Raw genomic sequence first — 18165 nt, 5'->3', positions numbered from 1 at the left:
TAAATAACCCACAAGCCGAAACAACAATAACAATTATCAACACAATCATACACAACAAAATAAATGAAAACACAACTATGGAAGAGTTACAACTACTGGTTTATATAGGCGCACTCACTACACTAAATATACACTCTAGGCAGAGATCAGAACCAACCCACACACAGAAGAAACCCACAAAACGAGCATGGCAACACAGGCTACAGATCAGAATAGAAAAATTGAGAAAAGACATCGGACAGCAAATACAATTTATAAGAAATGAAATGCCAGAAAAAAAAACGAAAAAGGTTAGGTAAAAACTCACAACAAGAAGCGATAGAGCAATTAGATGAAAAGAAGCAAAAATTACAAGCATTGGCCAAACGACTTAGAAGATACAAAAAAAGTGAAAATAGAAGGAAACAGAAAGAAACATTCAACACAAACCAAAAGAAATTTTACCAGACAATAGATAACACACACATTAAAATAGACAATCCACCAAACATAACAGACATGGAACACTTCTGGAGCAACATAGGGTCAAACCTGGTACAACATAACAGGCATGCACGGTGGATACAAGCAGAAACAGATACATACAAGATGATACCACAAATGCCTGAAGTGATAATTTTGCAACATGAAGTCACCCAAGCAATTAATTCTACTCACAATTGGAAAGCCCCTGGAAAAGATAAAATAGCAAATTTCTGGCTAAAGAAGTTCACCTCAACACGTTCACATCTAACTAAATTATTTAACAGTTACATTGCAGACCCATGCACATTCCCTGATACACTTACACATGGAATAACTTATCTGAAACCTAAAGATCAAGCAGACACAGCAAACCCAGCTAAATATCGCCCCATAACATGCCTACCAACAATATACAAAATATTAACTTCAGTCATTACACAGAAATTAATGATACATACAACACAGAACAAAATTATAAATGAAGAACAAAACGGCTGTTGCAAAGGAGCACGAGGATGTAAAGAGCAACTGATAATAGATGCAAAGGTGACATATCAAGCTAAAACTAAACAAAGGTCGCTACACTATGCATATATTGATTACCAAAAAGCTTTTGATAGTGAACCCCACTCATGGTTACTACAAATATTGGAAATATAGATCCTAAATTGATACAGTCCCTAAACATAGTAATGAAAAATTTGAAAACCACACAATATCCAAACAAATTCAAATAATATCACATCACAGCCAATACAGATTAAGCATGGAATATACCAAGGAGACTCATTAAGTCCTTTCTGGTTGTGCCTTGCTCTGAAACCACTATCCAACATGCTAAATAATACAAATTATGGATACAATATTGCTGGAACATACCCACACAAAATCACACATTTGCTATACATGGATGATCTAAAAATACTGGCAACAACAAATCAACAATCCAACCAATCACTAAAGATAACAGAAGTATTCAACAATGATATAAATATGGCTTTTGGAACAAACAAATGTAAGAAAAATAGCATAGTCAAGGGAAAACACACTAAACAAGAAGATTACATATTGGATAACCACAGTGACTGCATAGAAGCGATGGAAAAAACAGATGCCTATAAATATCTAGGATACAGATAAAAAAATAGGAATAGATAATACAAATATTAAAGAGTAACTAAAAGAAAAATATAGACAAAGACTAACAAAAATACTGAAAACAGAATTGACAGCAAGAAACAAGACAAAAGCTATAAATACTTATGCTCTACCAATATTGACCTACTCATTTGGAGTAGTGAAATGGAGTAACACAGACCTAGAAGCACTCAATACACTTACACGATCACAATGCCACAAATATAGAATACATCACATGCATTCAGCAACAGAAAGATTCACATTAAGCATAAAGGAAGGAGGAAAGGGATTTATCGACATAAAAAACCTACATTATGGACAAGTAGACAATTTAAGAAAATTGTTTATAGAACGAGCATAAACTAGCAAAATACACAAATCAATCACTCATATAAATACATCGGCTACATCACTGCAAATTCATAACCACTTCTACAACCCTTTAGATCACATAACATCAACAGATACGAAGAAAGTAAATTGGAAAAAGAAAACACTACATGGCAAGCACCCGTATCATCTAACACAGCCACACATTGATCAAGATGCATCCAACACATGGCTAAGAAAAGGCAATATATACAGTGAGACGGAAGGATTCATGATTGCAATAGAGGATCAAACAATAAACACCAGATATTGCAGCAAGCATATTATTAAAGATCCCAATACCACAACAGATAAATGCAGACTTTGCAAACGACAAATAGAAACAGTAGATCACATCACAAGCGGATGTACAATACTAGCAAATACAGAATACCCCAGAAGACATGACAATGTAACAAAAATAATACATCAACAACTTGCCATACAACATAAACTAATAAAACAACACGCTCCCACATACAAATATGCACCACAAAATGTAGTGGAGAATGATGAATACAAATTATACTGGAACAGAACCATTATAACAAATAAAACAACACCACATAACAAACCTGACATCATACTCACCAATAAAAAAAAGAAATTAACACAACTAATCGAAATATCCATACCAAATACAACAAATATACAGAAGAAAACAGGAGAAAAAATTAAAAAATACGTCCAACTGGCTGAGGAAGTCAAGGACATGTGGCATCAGGATAAAGTTGACATTATACGAATTATACCATCAACTACAGGAGTCATACCACACAATATCCACCAGTACATCAACGCAATACAGCTACATCCAAATGTATATATACAACTACAGAAATCTGTAATTATTGATACATGTTCAATTATCCGAAAGTTCCTAAATGCAATGTAACATATACCGTAAGGTTAAAAGGAAGTCACGGTTGATCAAGGTCCGCGTCACTTTCCATTTTTAACCAGACCTAAGGTCTGAGAAAGGAAAGAAGATAATAATAATAAAATTGAGACGAAGTTCTAATTTGTGTGCTTTCTTAGCAATAGAAGTTGTAATTTTTTCTGGTGCACATCAGTTTCTGTGTCTCTTGTAGTACTTCCCATTGATGTATAAGGAGTTTCCACATTAGTGTTCTACGGGATACTATTTCTTTAAGAAGTTAATATGGGAAATACGCGATATTGCCTAAAAAATACAACATAAAAAAATAAGAATCTTATTGGATTGTAAATGACCAGTCTTTCAATTCCGAATTGCCTTTGCAAACAAAATTACGATTTTGTAGGACTTCGGTTTTTCGTCTGTCTTTGATGCTCGATAACTTCCAAAAGATTTGTCCCATCATCTACTGCGTAGTCTGAGTCATTTCATCTCAGCAGAAATTTCAGTAACTTTGGGAAGGCATTATTTCATGCATGACTGGGCGTTACGCGGTCCATTAACGATGTCGCTCTTCGGGCTCTGCGTGGGGTGTTCTCTCCATGCTGTCCTTGTAGAAATGGGTTCACGTTACGCAGCTTTCATTATCCACGGCGATGCAATTCACATTAGACAATCGATGGCTCCCACAGGCTCTGTGAAAACGACCTGACCACCCTGTCCCGTGGTTTAAACCAGTGGAATATTGCCAAAGCCACGTTGTAGATCCATCCCATATGCAAATAACTCCGGAAACCCAAATTCTTCTGTATGCTCAGGTGTGGTAATGGCCTTTCAGTAGTCTTGCACCGATTATCAAACCGCATGCAACGTTTGTTAACTCGCACTGGGCAGCCATGTTCACTATGCGTGTGACTGTAAAAACCTGGAAACGTATTGTCTACTCTCGCAGCATTTACCACATGTAAACGTAACATTCGGACATCATGCTCATATCTTCATACAGACCAACCCAACCCTTCTTGCCAATTTGGTCAATTTATTGCGTATTCTTAGGAAAAAATGCTATTTTTGGAGTAGATATTAGAAAAATAACATTTCGTAGGTGAAGACACAGCTGCACAAAATTTAAGGACGGAAGTAACATTCGTATGATGTGTCACTTCCAAACAACGTACCTTCTTGAAACTTAGTTCACACGTAGGAAGAATTGTTATAGCGTAGTGCTGAACATAGCTAAAAGAAGTAGGCAATGGCACGAACATAAATGACACTTTACTTCAAATGGTTCAAATGTCTCTAAGCACTATGGGACTTAACATCTGAGGTCATCAGGTCTCTATACTTACAAAACTAACTAACGTAAGGACATCATACACATAGATTCTCGAGGCAGGATTTGAACCTGCGACCGTAGCAGCAGCGCGGTTCCGGACACTTTACTTCAAGCACAGTAATTACACTGAAGTTACCGCAATTCATAATGGACACTGGATGCCACAAAACGTGGGGCATTGTCCTTAATAGAGTGTGTGATCACCACGGATTGCAATGCATGCTCTCGCAACTGACACCTTATGCATAGTCGTTGTTACAATATGGACGTCTTACAATACGAGTCCCCAACAGGGATGTTACTTCTCCTTCAGTTGGGTCTGTCAGTTGTAAACATTCGATGTTTTGAGTTACTAGTATATTGACACCCTTAGGCACAGCCAGATGTTTCGCGATGCAGTGTAAATTCTTGAAAGCAAAGAGCCGGACTTGACCGTTCTCCCATGCGCTGCTTGGCTTGAAACGCACTAATCTGCGCGGCATGGGCGTCAAAGAAGATTCGAATGCATCGAAAACCTGTACGTTTACATTATCAATCAGATTTCTGGAACTGAACATGGAGTTACTACCTACATCCAAAATACAACGCGTGAGCCTTCTTTCGATTGTGAGCAATACTACAAACACATGTGCCGTATAGAAGAGCATGAAACTTGAGGATTCCGTGACGACATATCCCACTGAACTATTAACAGGGACACTGTGGAATCCTTATATGCGATTTAAGTCTTTCTCGGCGTATTCCACTGATGAATTCTTCTCGGGTTATCAGCAGAGTGGTGAATTCGTCTTGTCGCAACGTTTCAATGAGTTTCGTACCCATCATCTTCTGGCAAAATATCGGGTGCTGTGTTCTGCATATCTATGTTGCTGCTTGGCTGTCGTCCGCTACTGTAGACCGTGATTGGCCGGCCTGCAGTAGCGGACGACGGCCAAGCAGCTATATAGAAATGCAGAACACAGCATCCCGAAATTCGCCAGAAGATGATGGGTACGAAACTCATCGAAACGTTGGGACAAGACGACGCCACCACTCGGCTGATAACCCGAGAGGAATTCATCAACCAGGTTCTTTGCGAGATGGCTGTGGTCGATTAGAATCTTCACAAACTGATTGGTGATGACTCCTTCTGCAGTGGGAGCATGCGGCTCTTCCTTTCTTCGTACAAACAGTGTATCTTTTCTTGAGACAAAGACAACACCGATTTCTCGATCTTAGTATCTGTAGGTGCTCTGGAGTATCTTTAACCATGTTGCATTCTCGTAACCATCGCCTACAAACGTCTGCGGGGAAAGCGCACGAAATTTTTTGCGTGAGAACCTTACCATAGGCATTTACATCCTCACCCAAGGATTTGAGATCTCGGATGTGGTTATTCCATTCTATGAACTCCGTGTTAAGAGTTTCAGGACATTCAACGCGAACGAGTTGCAATTCTTCTAAATTAAGTGACCCTGTGCTACGCCGTTGCGGTCTCCCATGTGTTATCGAAGGAATTTAAGTCGGGGTAACGCGTAGGTCAGTCCTGATACTGAGTATCCTCTTGTTCCAAGAGCTACTCGAGCGGCGCTGTTCGAAGCGGCCGCACATTGTCATCTAAAAAACGAAGCCAGGGCAGAATGCATCCCTGAAAAACGTACGTAGGGAAGGCGTCCTGTGACACAATAACCTTGAGCGGCGAGTGCACCGTGTTCAAAGATCTGAAGGTCAGTACGGTCAAGCTGCAGAACGCGTCCCCACATCTCGCAAGTGGACCAGGAAATTGAATGTGTTCGACAATGTTCCTGGTTACATGACATGTCCCCATCTCTCGTGAAATGGGCAGCATTGTTCCTGAGTGATTTAAGAGTTCCCTTCTCTCTCAATATAAGGAAACATCCGGCATTGCCGAACATGATTATTTTATGGCCCAGGTGGTATGGCGTGAGGTTACTTAATGTTGCATGGGCGTACTGACCTCCAAATCTTTGAAGACATCACAGTCAACGGTCAACTTTGTGACTGTACTTTTCAGGTTCATCTTTTCATGGGTGCACTGATTTAATTTTTTATGGGTGACAATGCACGTCCACATTGAACATTACAAGCGAAGCAGCTCTTATAACGATTTGATTAGGCGAATACACTGGTCTGACCGTTCGCCAGACTTAAATCCCATCGAGAACGTGTGGGATGCGTTGGGGAAATCACACACACATGCGCCGACGGCCATCCAGCAGTTGGAGAACTTGATCGCCGTACCACGAGAACTCCTTGCCAGCCTTGTGGCCAGCAGGGGAGCGCGTTGCCGTCCATGGCGTTCACCGCATTAAGAACGATGTCCGCCCTTTTCTTTCCGTGTGGTGTAACTACTTTCTTCGCATAAAAGTGTCATTCCTATTCGTCTGATAGCGTATTTCTTCTAGTTACCTTCCGCACTATACTGGACAGCGCAGGTTCTATCAAATTAAGGAACTTGGCAAATACATATCAACATCAATAACTACATGCGTACTCCGCAAGTCACCAAAAGCCGAGTACGGCGGCGGATACCACATACCCCTACTGGTCGTTTCCTTTCCTGTTCCGCTCGTAAATAGAGTGACAAAATGACGACTGTCTAAAAGCCTCCGTACGACCCCTAATTTCTCGCATCTTATCTTCGAGCTCCTTGCGCGAAATGTACGGTGTCGGCAATAGAATCGTTCTGCAGTCGGCCGCAAATGACCGGTCTCTAAACTTGCGCAAAAATGCCTTCCCTCCACTGATTGGTATTTGAGTTCACGATTCATCTCCGCAATATTTATCGAACTCACGGGTAACAAATCTAATAGCAAATCTATATAACGTCGTGTGGCTAGGGCCTCCCGTTGGGCAGACCGTTCGCCGGGTGCAAGTCTTTCGATTTGACGCCGCTTCGGCGACTTGCGCGTCGATGGGGATGGAATGATGATGTTAGGACAACACAACACCCAGTCCCTGAGCGGAGAAAACCTCCGACCCTGCCGGAAATCGAACCCGGGGCCCTTAGGATGTACATTCTGCCGCGATGCCCACTCAGCTACCGGGGGCGGACAGCAAATCTATGAATTGGCTTCGATGTATTCCTTGAAGCCAACCTGGTGGGGATCATAAATACTTTATCCGTACTTAAGAATGTGCCACTCCAGCTTAATAAAAAAGGTATAAAGGTAAACCAACAATTTTTGTCTGTCTTTATACTTTATACGACACGACGTACTTTTGTTTGTAACTACTACCACAGTGCCACCTGGTGGCTGGTTGGAACGTCTATGACGTTTACTTGCGAACTTAGTGATATGATACGATGTAAGATGCGTTTTGTCAACATTCAGTGAAATGTACTTCAGAAGATATTTTATAGCGTGTGGTATACTATATGTTGTTTATGTTAAATTGTATTATATCCCTTTACATTTGATCCCGGAGTGCTCTGAAGATGTTGATCGGTGCTTTACAGATCTGATGACGGCACATAGTTTGCTGAAACCAGTCATCACAATAAATGCTGTACAATGACGATCTGCGATCTTGGCTGTTTGAAGTTGTACTCCTGCTTCTGCATGAAGCTTCTGGTAATCATACACTCTGAAGCGCGAAAGATACTGGTATAGGGATGCGTATTCACGTATTCAAATACAGAGATAGGAGAGCAGGCAGAATACGACGCTGCGGTCGGCAGCGCCTGTATAAGACGACAAGTGTCTGACGCAGATGTTAGGTCGGTTACTGCTACTACAATGGTCGGTTGTCAAGATTTAAGTGAATTTTAACGTGGTGCTGTAGTCGATGAAGGAACGATGGGACACGTATCTCCGCGGTAGCGATGAAGTGGGGATTTTCCCGTACGACAAATTCGGATCTCCGACATCGCTGCGGCCGGGCAAAGTTTCTTCAAGAACCCGACCAACGACGATGCTGGGCGAACTATTCAACATGCGAACTATTCAACGTAACACATCGATATGGGCTTTCGCGGCCGAAGGTCAAGTCGTGTACCCTTTATGACTGCACGACACAAAGCTCTACGCTTCGCCTCGGCCCGTTAAGACCGAGATTGGACTGTTGATTACTGGAAACATGTTGCCCCGTTGGACGAGTCTCGTTTTAAATTATATCGAGCGGAGGGACGTGTACAGGGGTGGAGACAATCTCATGAATCTATGGAACCTACATGTCAGCAGGGAGCTGCTCAAACTAGCTCTGTAGTGGTATGGGGCGTGTTTATTTGAAGTGATATGGGACCCCTAACACGTCTAGATACGGCTCTGACAGGTGACATGTACGTAAGCTTCCTATCTGATACACCAGGACAATGCGACACTCCACAAGTCGAGAATTGCTGCAGAGAGTCTTTAACATTACCCTTATGAGTTTAAACTCTTCCGCTGACCACCAAACTCTCTGCCGCGTGGGATTAGCCGAGCGGTCTCAGACGCTGCAGTCATGGACTGTGCGGCTGGTCCCGGTGGAGGTTCGAGTCATCCCTCGGGCATGCGTGTGTGCGTTTGTCCTTAGGATAATTTAGGTTAAATAGTTTGTAAGCTTAGGGACTGATGACCTTAGCAGTTAAGTCCCATAAGATTTTACACACATTTGAACATTTTAAACCAAACTCTCCAGACATGAACATTACTGAACATATGTGGGACGCCTTGCAACGAGCTGTGCTCCACCGCTCGTACTCTTATGGATCTATGGAGAGCCATGCAGGACTCATGCTGTCGGTTTCCTCCAGCACTACTTAATAATTAGTCGAGTGCATACCACGTCGTGTTGCGGCACTTCTGTGTGCTTGCGGGGGCCCTACACAATATTAAGCAGGTGTACCAGATTCCTTGGCTCTTCAGTGTAAAATATTTCACTGTGTTTAGCTAGATAACATTTTATGGCGTGGGTTTCGTCTTTAACTAATGGCGTTACTTAATAAATCACCAAAAATTATACTTCCATTCATACTCTATGAGATCTAGTATTGCGGAATTGTTCATATTGAATGAAATTGAATGGCAAGAGGATTTATTGCTGTCTAATTTTGTGTTTAACGAATTTTTTTGAAGCACAGCTCTAGCTTATAGCTGTGGCTAGTTCATGCACTACTGGCCATTAAAATTGCTACACCACGAAGATGAAGTGCTACAGACGCGAAATTTAACCGACAGGAAGACAATGCTGTGATATGCAAATGATTAGCTTTTCAGAGCATTCACACAAGGCAGGCCCCGGTGGCGACACCTACAATGTGCTGACATGAGGAAAGTTTCCAACCGATTTCTCATACACGAACAGCAATTGACCGGCGTTGTCTGGTGAAACGTTGTTGTGATACCTCGTGTAAGGAGGAGAAATGCCTACCATCACGTTTCCGACTTTGATAAAGGTTGCATTGTAGCCCATCGCGATTGCGGTTTATCGTATCGCGACACTGCTGCTCGCGTTGGTCGAGATCCAATGACTGTTAGCAGAATATGGAATATGTGGGCTCAGGAGGGTAATTCGGAACGCTGTGCTGGATCCCAATCACTAGAAGTCGAGATGACAGGCATCTTATGCGCATGGCTGTAACGGATCGTACAGCCACGTCTCGATCCCTGAGTCAACAGTTGGGGACGTTTGCAAGGCAACAACCATCTACACAAACAGTTCGACGACGTTTGCAGCAGCATGGACTATCAGCTCGGAGACCGTGGCTGCGGTTACCCTTGACGCTGCATCGCAGACAGGAGCACCTGCGATGGTGTACTCAACGACGAACCTGGGTGCACGAATGGCAAAACGTCATTTTTTTCGGATGAATCCAGGTTCTGTTTACAGCATCATGATTGTCGCATCCGTGTTTGGCGAGATCACGGTGAACGCACATTGGAAGCGTGTATTCGTCATCACCATACTGGCGTATCACCCGACGTGATGGTATGGAGTGCCCTTGGTTACACGTCTCGGTCACCTCTTGTTCGGATTGACGGCACTTTGAACAGTGGACGTTACATTTCAGATGTGTTACGACCTGTGGCTCTATCCTTCATTCGATCCCTGCGAAACCCTACATTTCAGCAGGATAATGCACGACCGCATGTTACAGGTCCTGTACGGGCCTTTTCTGGCCTCAGCAGATGTTCGACTGCTGCCCTGGCCAGCCTATTCTCCAGACCTCTCACCAATTGAATACGTCTGGTCAATGGTGGCCGAGCAACTGGCTCGTCACAATACGCCAGTCACTACTCTTGATGAACTGTGGTATTGTGTTGAGGCTGCATGAGCAGCTGTACCTGTACATGCCATCGAAGCTCTGTTTGGCTCAATGCCCAGGCGTATCACGGCCATTATTACGGCCAGAGGTGGTTGTTTTGGGTACTGATTTCTCAGGATATATGCACCCACATTGCGTGAATATTTAATCACATGTCAGTTCTAGTATAATATATTTTTCCAATGAATACCCGTTTATCATCTGCATTTCTTCTTGATGTAGCAATTTTAATGGCTTGTACTGTAATGTATCACGAACGCCTCGCCTTGAACTCTTGGAACGCGATTTAATTTTCAAGCGGACAACGACCAGCGCTCGATACTCTGTCAAGTCCTGCAGCGTGTTGGGATATCTCGAACTCGAGCATCATAAATATTAGGCAGTTGAAATCTCTTCCACTATTCGGATTGGAACTGGCTACGTGCGAGTCGAGCGTGCATTGGCGACGTCGGCTATTTAGGCAGTTGAATGGTGTTGCACTCTTAAGACGAATCGTCTTCTGTTGCGTCAGAGGCACCACCATCGGAATGCCAAGTGTCACCTGCCACCTGGACTGCAGCGCGTCGGTGTGGACCCCGGTGGCCGGTGTCATCAGGCAGCGCCGTGCAGGGAAAAATACGCGACGCCGGTTGCCAAGACAGGGCAGCGTTTGTTAGGAGCGGCGGCCGACATGTCGGGCGGCGGGGAGTTATGAACCAGCTGTGAGGAACGGCGCTGGGGTGGGCGACTGCGTGCCAGGAATTTAATATCTGCCGGCCGAGGTCTGGCGCTAGCTTCCTGCATCAGGAACGCCACCGGCTCCATCGTCTGCCAGAGGAAAACACGGTTTCTATTAGCACCCTTCCGCATCTGACGCCGAGATACCAGCACGAGATACCGTTAATGGGAGAGCCTCTACAAGCAATGAAGTACTGCATGCAGTTATCGGAAGAGGATTTAGTACCAGCTTCAAAAAAGATGGGCTTCGAATTCTAACAATTTCCTGGAGTGATTGGTATAGAATTTACTCTCAGTGGTGAAAGTATCTGGACCAATAAATCAGTTAGTTCCAGACATGCCAATAAACTGCTTGGTGAACGGCGTATTGATTCTTCCCTTGCAAGTGTTAAAACCCTCAAATCTTTATATCAGGAAGAGGTTCAAATCGTGCAAATGGCTCCGAGCTCTATGGGACTTAACATCTGAGGTCATCATGTAGGGAAGCAGCCTACTCACGCCGTATAAAATTCACATCAGTCTTTCCATTGTGTGCCAGCCAGTCCGCTGTAACTAGCTCTGACGTCATAAATGTTGCGCAATACTTTAAAAATCAAGTAAATAACCTGAAACGTTCCTAGCATGTCAGAAGTAAAACTAAATCAATATGTGTTGAATGTCAGTTCAATAACTTTAACCATTTTCGAAATTTGGACGTTTTTCTGTAAAAATCTTTGGCGCAACAGAAAAGAGCTAGAAACTTAAGAATTTATAGTTAGATTCCTTTTGCATAATAATTTAGTAGAAAAAGTATTCTGGATCTCACAAATTAAAATTTTAGTTGAAATTCATGATTTTCCGGTTTTTGTCTTAGAAATTAAGGAAGCAAGATAGATTAAGTAGGCGAATAAATAAGGCTAGGATGTTTAAATTCAAGTATAAGGGAGATCCGCTACAATCATAAAGATGTGAGAAGTTTCAACTGAATAACTATAAAACTATAGCGATAGCGTATCTCCAAAGGGCAAGTTCAGAGCTCGTCTACTGCGTGTAGTATAATTAAATTAATTCTCTCGCACGAAATATTTTACTTAGCCACGTCAGACTTTTATTATGATTACTTACCTGTGTGCTGATTGCACATTTAAACTGAGAGCTTCATCGGCCATCAGCAAAGGAAGCAATGATTTATTTGATAACTTGAAGTGGTGCATTACTAGCCCAGCGGCTAGTCGGGAGAGCGGATTTGATCAGGCGTTTCCCTTAGCCATCCGCACCACGGCTTTATATATAAGAACGCTGCGCGAGAGAAAAAGGCCCCGGTTCTCTCCAGACGCTGAATAGCACACCACCTGTGCCAGGAGTCGCGTTGCGTCGGTATCATTGCTATAAACAGGCTCGGATGCCGTAATAAGCTACTCGGAATACGCGTAACCATGAAATTGTTTTCAAGTGAAGTGTTAATTCTGGGATGACTTTAATGATCTATCTTCAGTTTGCGTACGTCGTATTTTCACGTGCCGCCGCGGGACAGACATTCTACCATTATTTAGCGTGGCGTTTGATGAACATTATCATCAAATTATGGCGAGCATTCACTTAAACATTTGGTTTGAACAGTTATAGTTGCATCAGCGCATTAGACTCTGAACTGCTCTGTTAGTTGGATTGTGTGGATTCTTTTTGGTCTGTGACTTTCAGAATATAGTGAATATTTTAGAGAAAATGGTTTTTGATTATGAATCCCAGACAATCTCCTAATTCCTCAGAGCTATAAGCTGTAGCTATAAATGTATTTCTCAGATGAAGTGGGCACTAGGAATTCTAATTACCAGCTTCACGTTTTGCTAATCACTTTCTGGTTGCCAATATTGTAGTTAGAGAGCCAGTGTTGAGAACGGCAAACAACAGTATTAAATAAATAATAAAAAAAATTATTAACAATAATTCCACCCACCGCCCCACAATCAGTCTCCTAGACTTAGTACTAGTTAAACCTAACTAACCTAAGGACAGCTCACACATACATGCCCGAGGCAGGATTCGAACCTGCGACCGTAGCAGCAGCGTGGTTCCGGACTAAAGCGCCTAGAACCGCTCGGCCACAATGGGCCGGCCCCGGAAGAGGAATCATCTCCCACTATTCTTCGGGTACTGTCAAACATTGATTCCAGGGTTTCGAGTGTACAAGTGTGTGACATAAGACCATTTTGAACGTACATAAAGTGAACTCTCAGGGAACACTGGGCAAAGATAACATACGCTTCCTTTTTCCTTTTCTGCGGGTGGAAATTCTGCAACTGCCTTGCTCATATAGCTTAATGCGCAATATGAGAGTTTGCGAGGCAGAGAGGTGAGCCATACCCAATTTAATCCATGCGGTGTATTAAAGACTGTCAGTCTGGTACACCGGCGAGCGTGAGTGGGGTTCTCAGGCGGTTTTTCACGCTCATTTAGACAAATGACAAGCTGGTCCCCAAACTACGCCTCAGACAATACGATACACGAACGACGCAAGCTACTTCCCTCCCCCAGGTTAACAGACAACTGTGGCGACACGAAGGGGATCCGGCCGCAGAGTTACCATAAAATAAATTTATCAGAAGATAAAAAGAGCGGATTACGTTGAACTACGCAATCTCTAGAAAACGGAGGGAACGGATGTTTTCAGACCATAAAGTAAGTTTCAAATTAATGAAATTTTCCATAGTTGTCGCCTTGTCTTGGGAACCGTGATCTTTTTGTTACAATAAATAAAGAAACGCAGTCTGGATCACAACTTTTTATCTACAGAATACCTGTTTCAATCTGCGTTTCAGATAATCTTCAGGTCGAGGTTGGAACAAAAAAGCTGTAACAATAACGATTTTACAGAAAGGCGACATTACGAACACTTGTCTCTTGGGTAGTAATGTTCGTAATTCCGCAGTTCTGTAAAATCGTTGTTGTTATTGCTTTTTTGTTCCAGTCTAGACCTGAAGATAATCTACAATGAAGATTGAAAGTGGTTGTCGGTAAATAAAAAGTTGTTTATTAATGGACTTTCTTATGTCTTCAAACGCATGCCAAAGCACACATGGGAAATGCCAACGTTTCTGTCGAGAGATAATAACACTGATTTATGGTTTTTAGAATAATTTCATCACACGTCACTGTTACATCTATTTTCCAATGAATTACCAATGTCGGCTGACATCGAATAGTTTTGTACATTTCCTCCTCAATGTGAGACAAATTTGTAGCCCTTTTATCCACATTCGTTACTTCTAATATCTGTAAGGGCGCTGATAACATTGCCGTTGAAGGCCCCTAAACTAGTCCAAAAAGAGTCACTGGTGTCTTCTCTCGACAGAAACGTATTCTTTCCACAAGGACAGTACCAGCTATAAAAAAATACAAACACTTGTAGATATGTTGACAGATTGTGTTATCGGTAGGAGGAAAAGGTAGAACAGTTTTTTCATGTTCTTGTTATGTTTAACAGCTAACTGAATCATTATTATTTTAAATGTTAATATTAATCGACAGCTGTATCCATTTTATTCAGAGTGATTATTAAGTAAGGAGAATACCACCCAAATAGTTCAGAGATTTATTTTATTGCTGGTGTAAAAGTGACCTCAGTGCAGTAAGTACGGTAGCAGCATTAGCTAACAGTCGTAAACAGCAGATGTGAATATATCCTGTCAGTAGTAAGGAGGCAGTGTTAACTAGTAGGTGACCGCACGTAGTGTCTCAACGTTGTGCCACAAATCGCAGTGAAGTAAGAGATCTATATCAAGTATTCAAGACATTCTTCACGGTGTTTTCGGAAGAGAAAATTTTACACACTGCTTGTCCCGTACATCTTGTGACTCAGAAAGATCAAAAGTGGATTATCACCTCAAACAAGCACAGCGTCTTCCGATTTAATCTGCTGTACATATACGGTTAGCATCCATATCTGCTCCTTGGATGTGTGTGATGTCTTTAGGTTAGTTAGGTTTAAGTAGTTCTGTTCTAGGGGACTGATGACCTCAGATGTTAATTCCCATAGTGCTCAGAGCCGTTTGAACCTTCCTCTCCCCCCCCCCCCCCACGCCAGCACAATTTGTTCCAATATTTTTCCATTCCTTACATTTTTTGTCGAGTTACGGTCCATCTTGAGAGTACAGTTCTCGTTCTCTAAACGAACTGAATAATTTATTTTATCTAAAGATACAGTTTTTCGATTTCTTCATCATACATGGATTCATTAGGCACGTATACTTGCACAACTGTGGTGGGTCTTGGCTTGTTTTTACCTCAACTACAAAAATGTATTCACTAAGTTGTTTTTTATGTTTCTACCGCATTTCTGTTCTCTCGTTCCACTATTAGCCCTAGCCCTGTGTTACCTGTATTTGATTTGTGTTGGTAACAGTGTACGGGCACTAAGCAGGAGTGCAAACTTGGGGATAAATTTTGTAAATGACTGGGAGTAGATAATCGAGGAATGAAAACTAGGAGAAATGCATGTCTTTGTAGATTTTGGAAGGCACTATAAACTTGAAAGGCGCGGACTTTCGTACTGCAGTGGCATCGCTAAAAATGGGTAAGATGTGAGTGCTATACGTGTGGAGTCCTACGCTATCGACTATACCACCGGCCAGGTCACTCGCAGAGGCAGCAGTCTTAGTCCTGTGAGCTGCCACCAGTCTGCTTCGTGACGCGGGAAGAGCCTCCGCTAGGAGGGACTGCAGCGCCCCGACGGAATGGTTGACAAGTCGCGGACCAGCCAAAGCGCAGGCAGTCTTGGTTCAGTGCTTGGGTCGTCCGCTCGCGATTAACATGGCCTGCTTATTCAGTCACCGTTACGTGAAGGTTTGCAACCTCCACCTATAAGACTCAGCATTTTTCGTAATGTTTAGGCATTCTTCTAGAGGAGAAAAGAAACTTTCTAGAACAGTTAATATATGTTATTAAGAAATTACACATAAAGACTGCCCGTGCTAGCACTGCTAACTGTAAATTACCGTTGCATGCGGTGTTATCACATCACGAAGCTATCTTCAACGCCGTTGTGCTCTTCGCTGTCAGCGTCTAGGCGCGTCACCTTAAAATACGCAGTTAAAAATCTATACTGCGACGAATTCAGTGGAGCGTACTTCTGAGGCTCATCGATGCCTTCCGCACTACACCTGTAGGAGGTTAACTGGTGATTATTGGGATAGGTCCGATGAATATAGTTGTGCATTACAGGGCAGCGCTGTATTGGTTGGAGCGAATGAGCAATATGATGGTATGTATGAGATAGAAGGAACGCATATCTACGAGCCTGGGAGTTAGATAAATGGCAGTCTGGCTGGGACATTAGGAGCACTCAAAGGCGTGTTTACAGCATATTGCCAAGCATAAGGATCAGGCTCAAACTGTGTGACATCGCCCCTGTTCGAGGTATGGTGAACCTATTAACAGGTCACGGTCCATATCACAAACATCTGCATCTAGTGGGATATAGTAACACACAAATCTGTGAATCTGGTGAGGAAGGTCCCGCTGGTCATGTCGTTCTCCCCCTTTTTCAGGTAGAGGGAGACTGCAGACAATTAGACTGCGATATGAAAACAAGTGTAAGTGACCAAAACTTATGGACTAAATTCAATATGATAGCATATCGGATACCTAAAAGGCAACTTCTTAACTTTCAGTCTATAAGAGCAAGTGGACGCTCTGAGCATCAAAATGATGTCAACAGGTCACAAGAAGCGTTTCTTCAATTATAGGTAATGAAAGGCATATAGACATTTAATTAAGAGAAACGTCAAATACCTATGTATATAAATAATAAAAAAGCAAAAATAAAACGAAAAAAAGAGAGAAGACTATGCCCACCTACACGGGTAGGATTACCGAAGCAAGTACATACCAGTGTGAGTGAAGTAGAATAGTGTAGGAACAACAGGTGTAGAAGTAGGTGTAGTTTTAGTTAGTCAACAAACCTCTAGTTCTTCCGAGGCTGCCAGTAACATATATATTATTGTAAGATGGAAGTTATTTACTTGGAACTTGAGTTAATTCCCTTTATTTTACGTTATTTTTTAAATTGATTCTTATTTAGCAAATTTTCTATTTTATTTCTACATTAATATTAACCAATCGCTCTTGTTAATACGATTTACTAGTACCTACATAATATAAAACATTGTATGTCACCATGATAAATGAATATATGCGACCTGTTTAGAGTTTCCAGATAACAGGTCTAAAATTTGTAGCAATGAATTGAATTGAAAGTGACCTCCGCTTGAACGGACTTGATTTGAATTGTCAGAGACTTGGTGTTGTGTTTTCCTTATCATCATCATTTCATCCTCATCGACACGGAAGTCGCCGAAGTGGCGTCAACTCGAAAGACTTGAACCAGGCGAACGGTCTACCCGGCGGGAGGCCGTAGTCACACGGCATTTCCATTTATTTGGTCTCTATATGAGTTTCTTGCACTTCTTTTTCATGGCCTCTATCCCGTATCTAAACAGGGTCTTAATGTTAATCATGAGTTTGGCAGTGTTATTAATGCAGAGTGCCCATTTGGCATTCCTCTGATCACCCATCCCCCTCCCCTCCCCTCCCCCCCCCCCCCCCCCACATCCCTCACCTGGAGTGTCTACATATCGCATCTGGCTACTAGTATTATCCAATGTGAAAGTGTGCGAACGCTTTCTTAATGTTTGCGGGTCCTATAACTGAGACGGGATCTACATACCACTACGGTGTACGGTATTCACATTGTCGGATGTGGGAAACCGTCTAAAAACCACGACCAAGCTGACTGTCACAACGGCCCTCGCAATTCATCCGGAGATGGTTCCGTACAGCTAACCGTGCGGATATTCTTGACATGTGTTTGAAGACTGGAAATAGATTAAGATAAGGAAAGTTCGTGCGGGGCCTGGCTGTCTTTTTCAAGGTCCGATCAAGCGCGAAGTAGAAATCACATGAACATAAAATACGTCTCATTTGTAACATTTAGCTTCACATTCCAGCTACTTCTCTATATAGTCGCCACCCCGA

The 18165-nt window shown here is 42.4% G+C and overlaps 1 protein-coding gene across 1 annotated transcript in view; it reads right to left on the bottom strand.

Moving 5' to 3' along the window:
- Positions 1–18165, bottom strand: part of LOC126176418 (uncharacterized) — a 679232-nt gene that overhangs the window by 125940 nt on the left and 535127 nt on the right. The window lies entirely within an intron of this gene.

The sequence above is a fragment of the Schistocerca cancellata genome, chromosome 3 (assembly GCF_023864275.1).
Source record: "Schistocerca cancellata isolate TAMUIC-IGC-003103 chromosome 3, iqSchCanc2.1, whole genome shotgun sequence".
Classification (NCBI taxonomy): Eukaryota; Metazoa; Arthropoda; class Insecta; order Orthoptera; family Acrididae; genus Schistocerca; species Schistocerca cancellata.
This window is presented reverse-complemented; position numbering and strand designations above follow the sequence as displayed.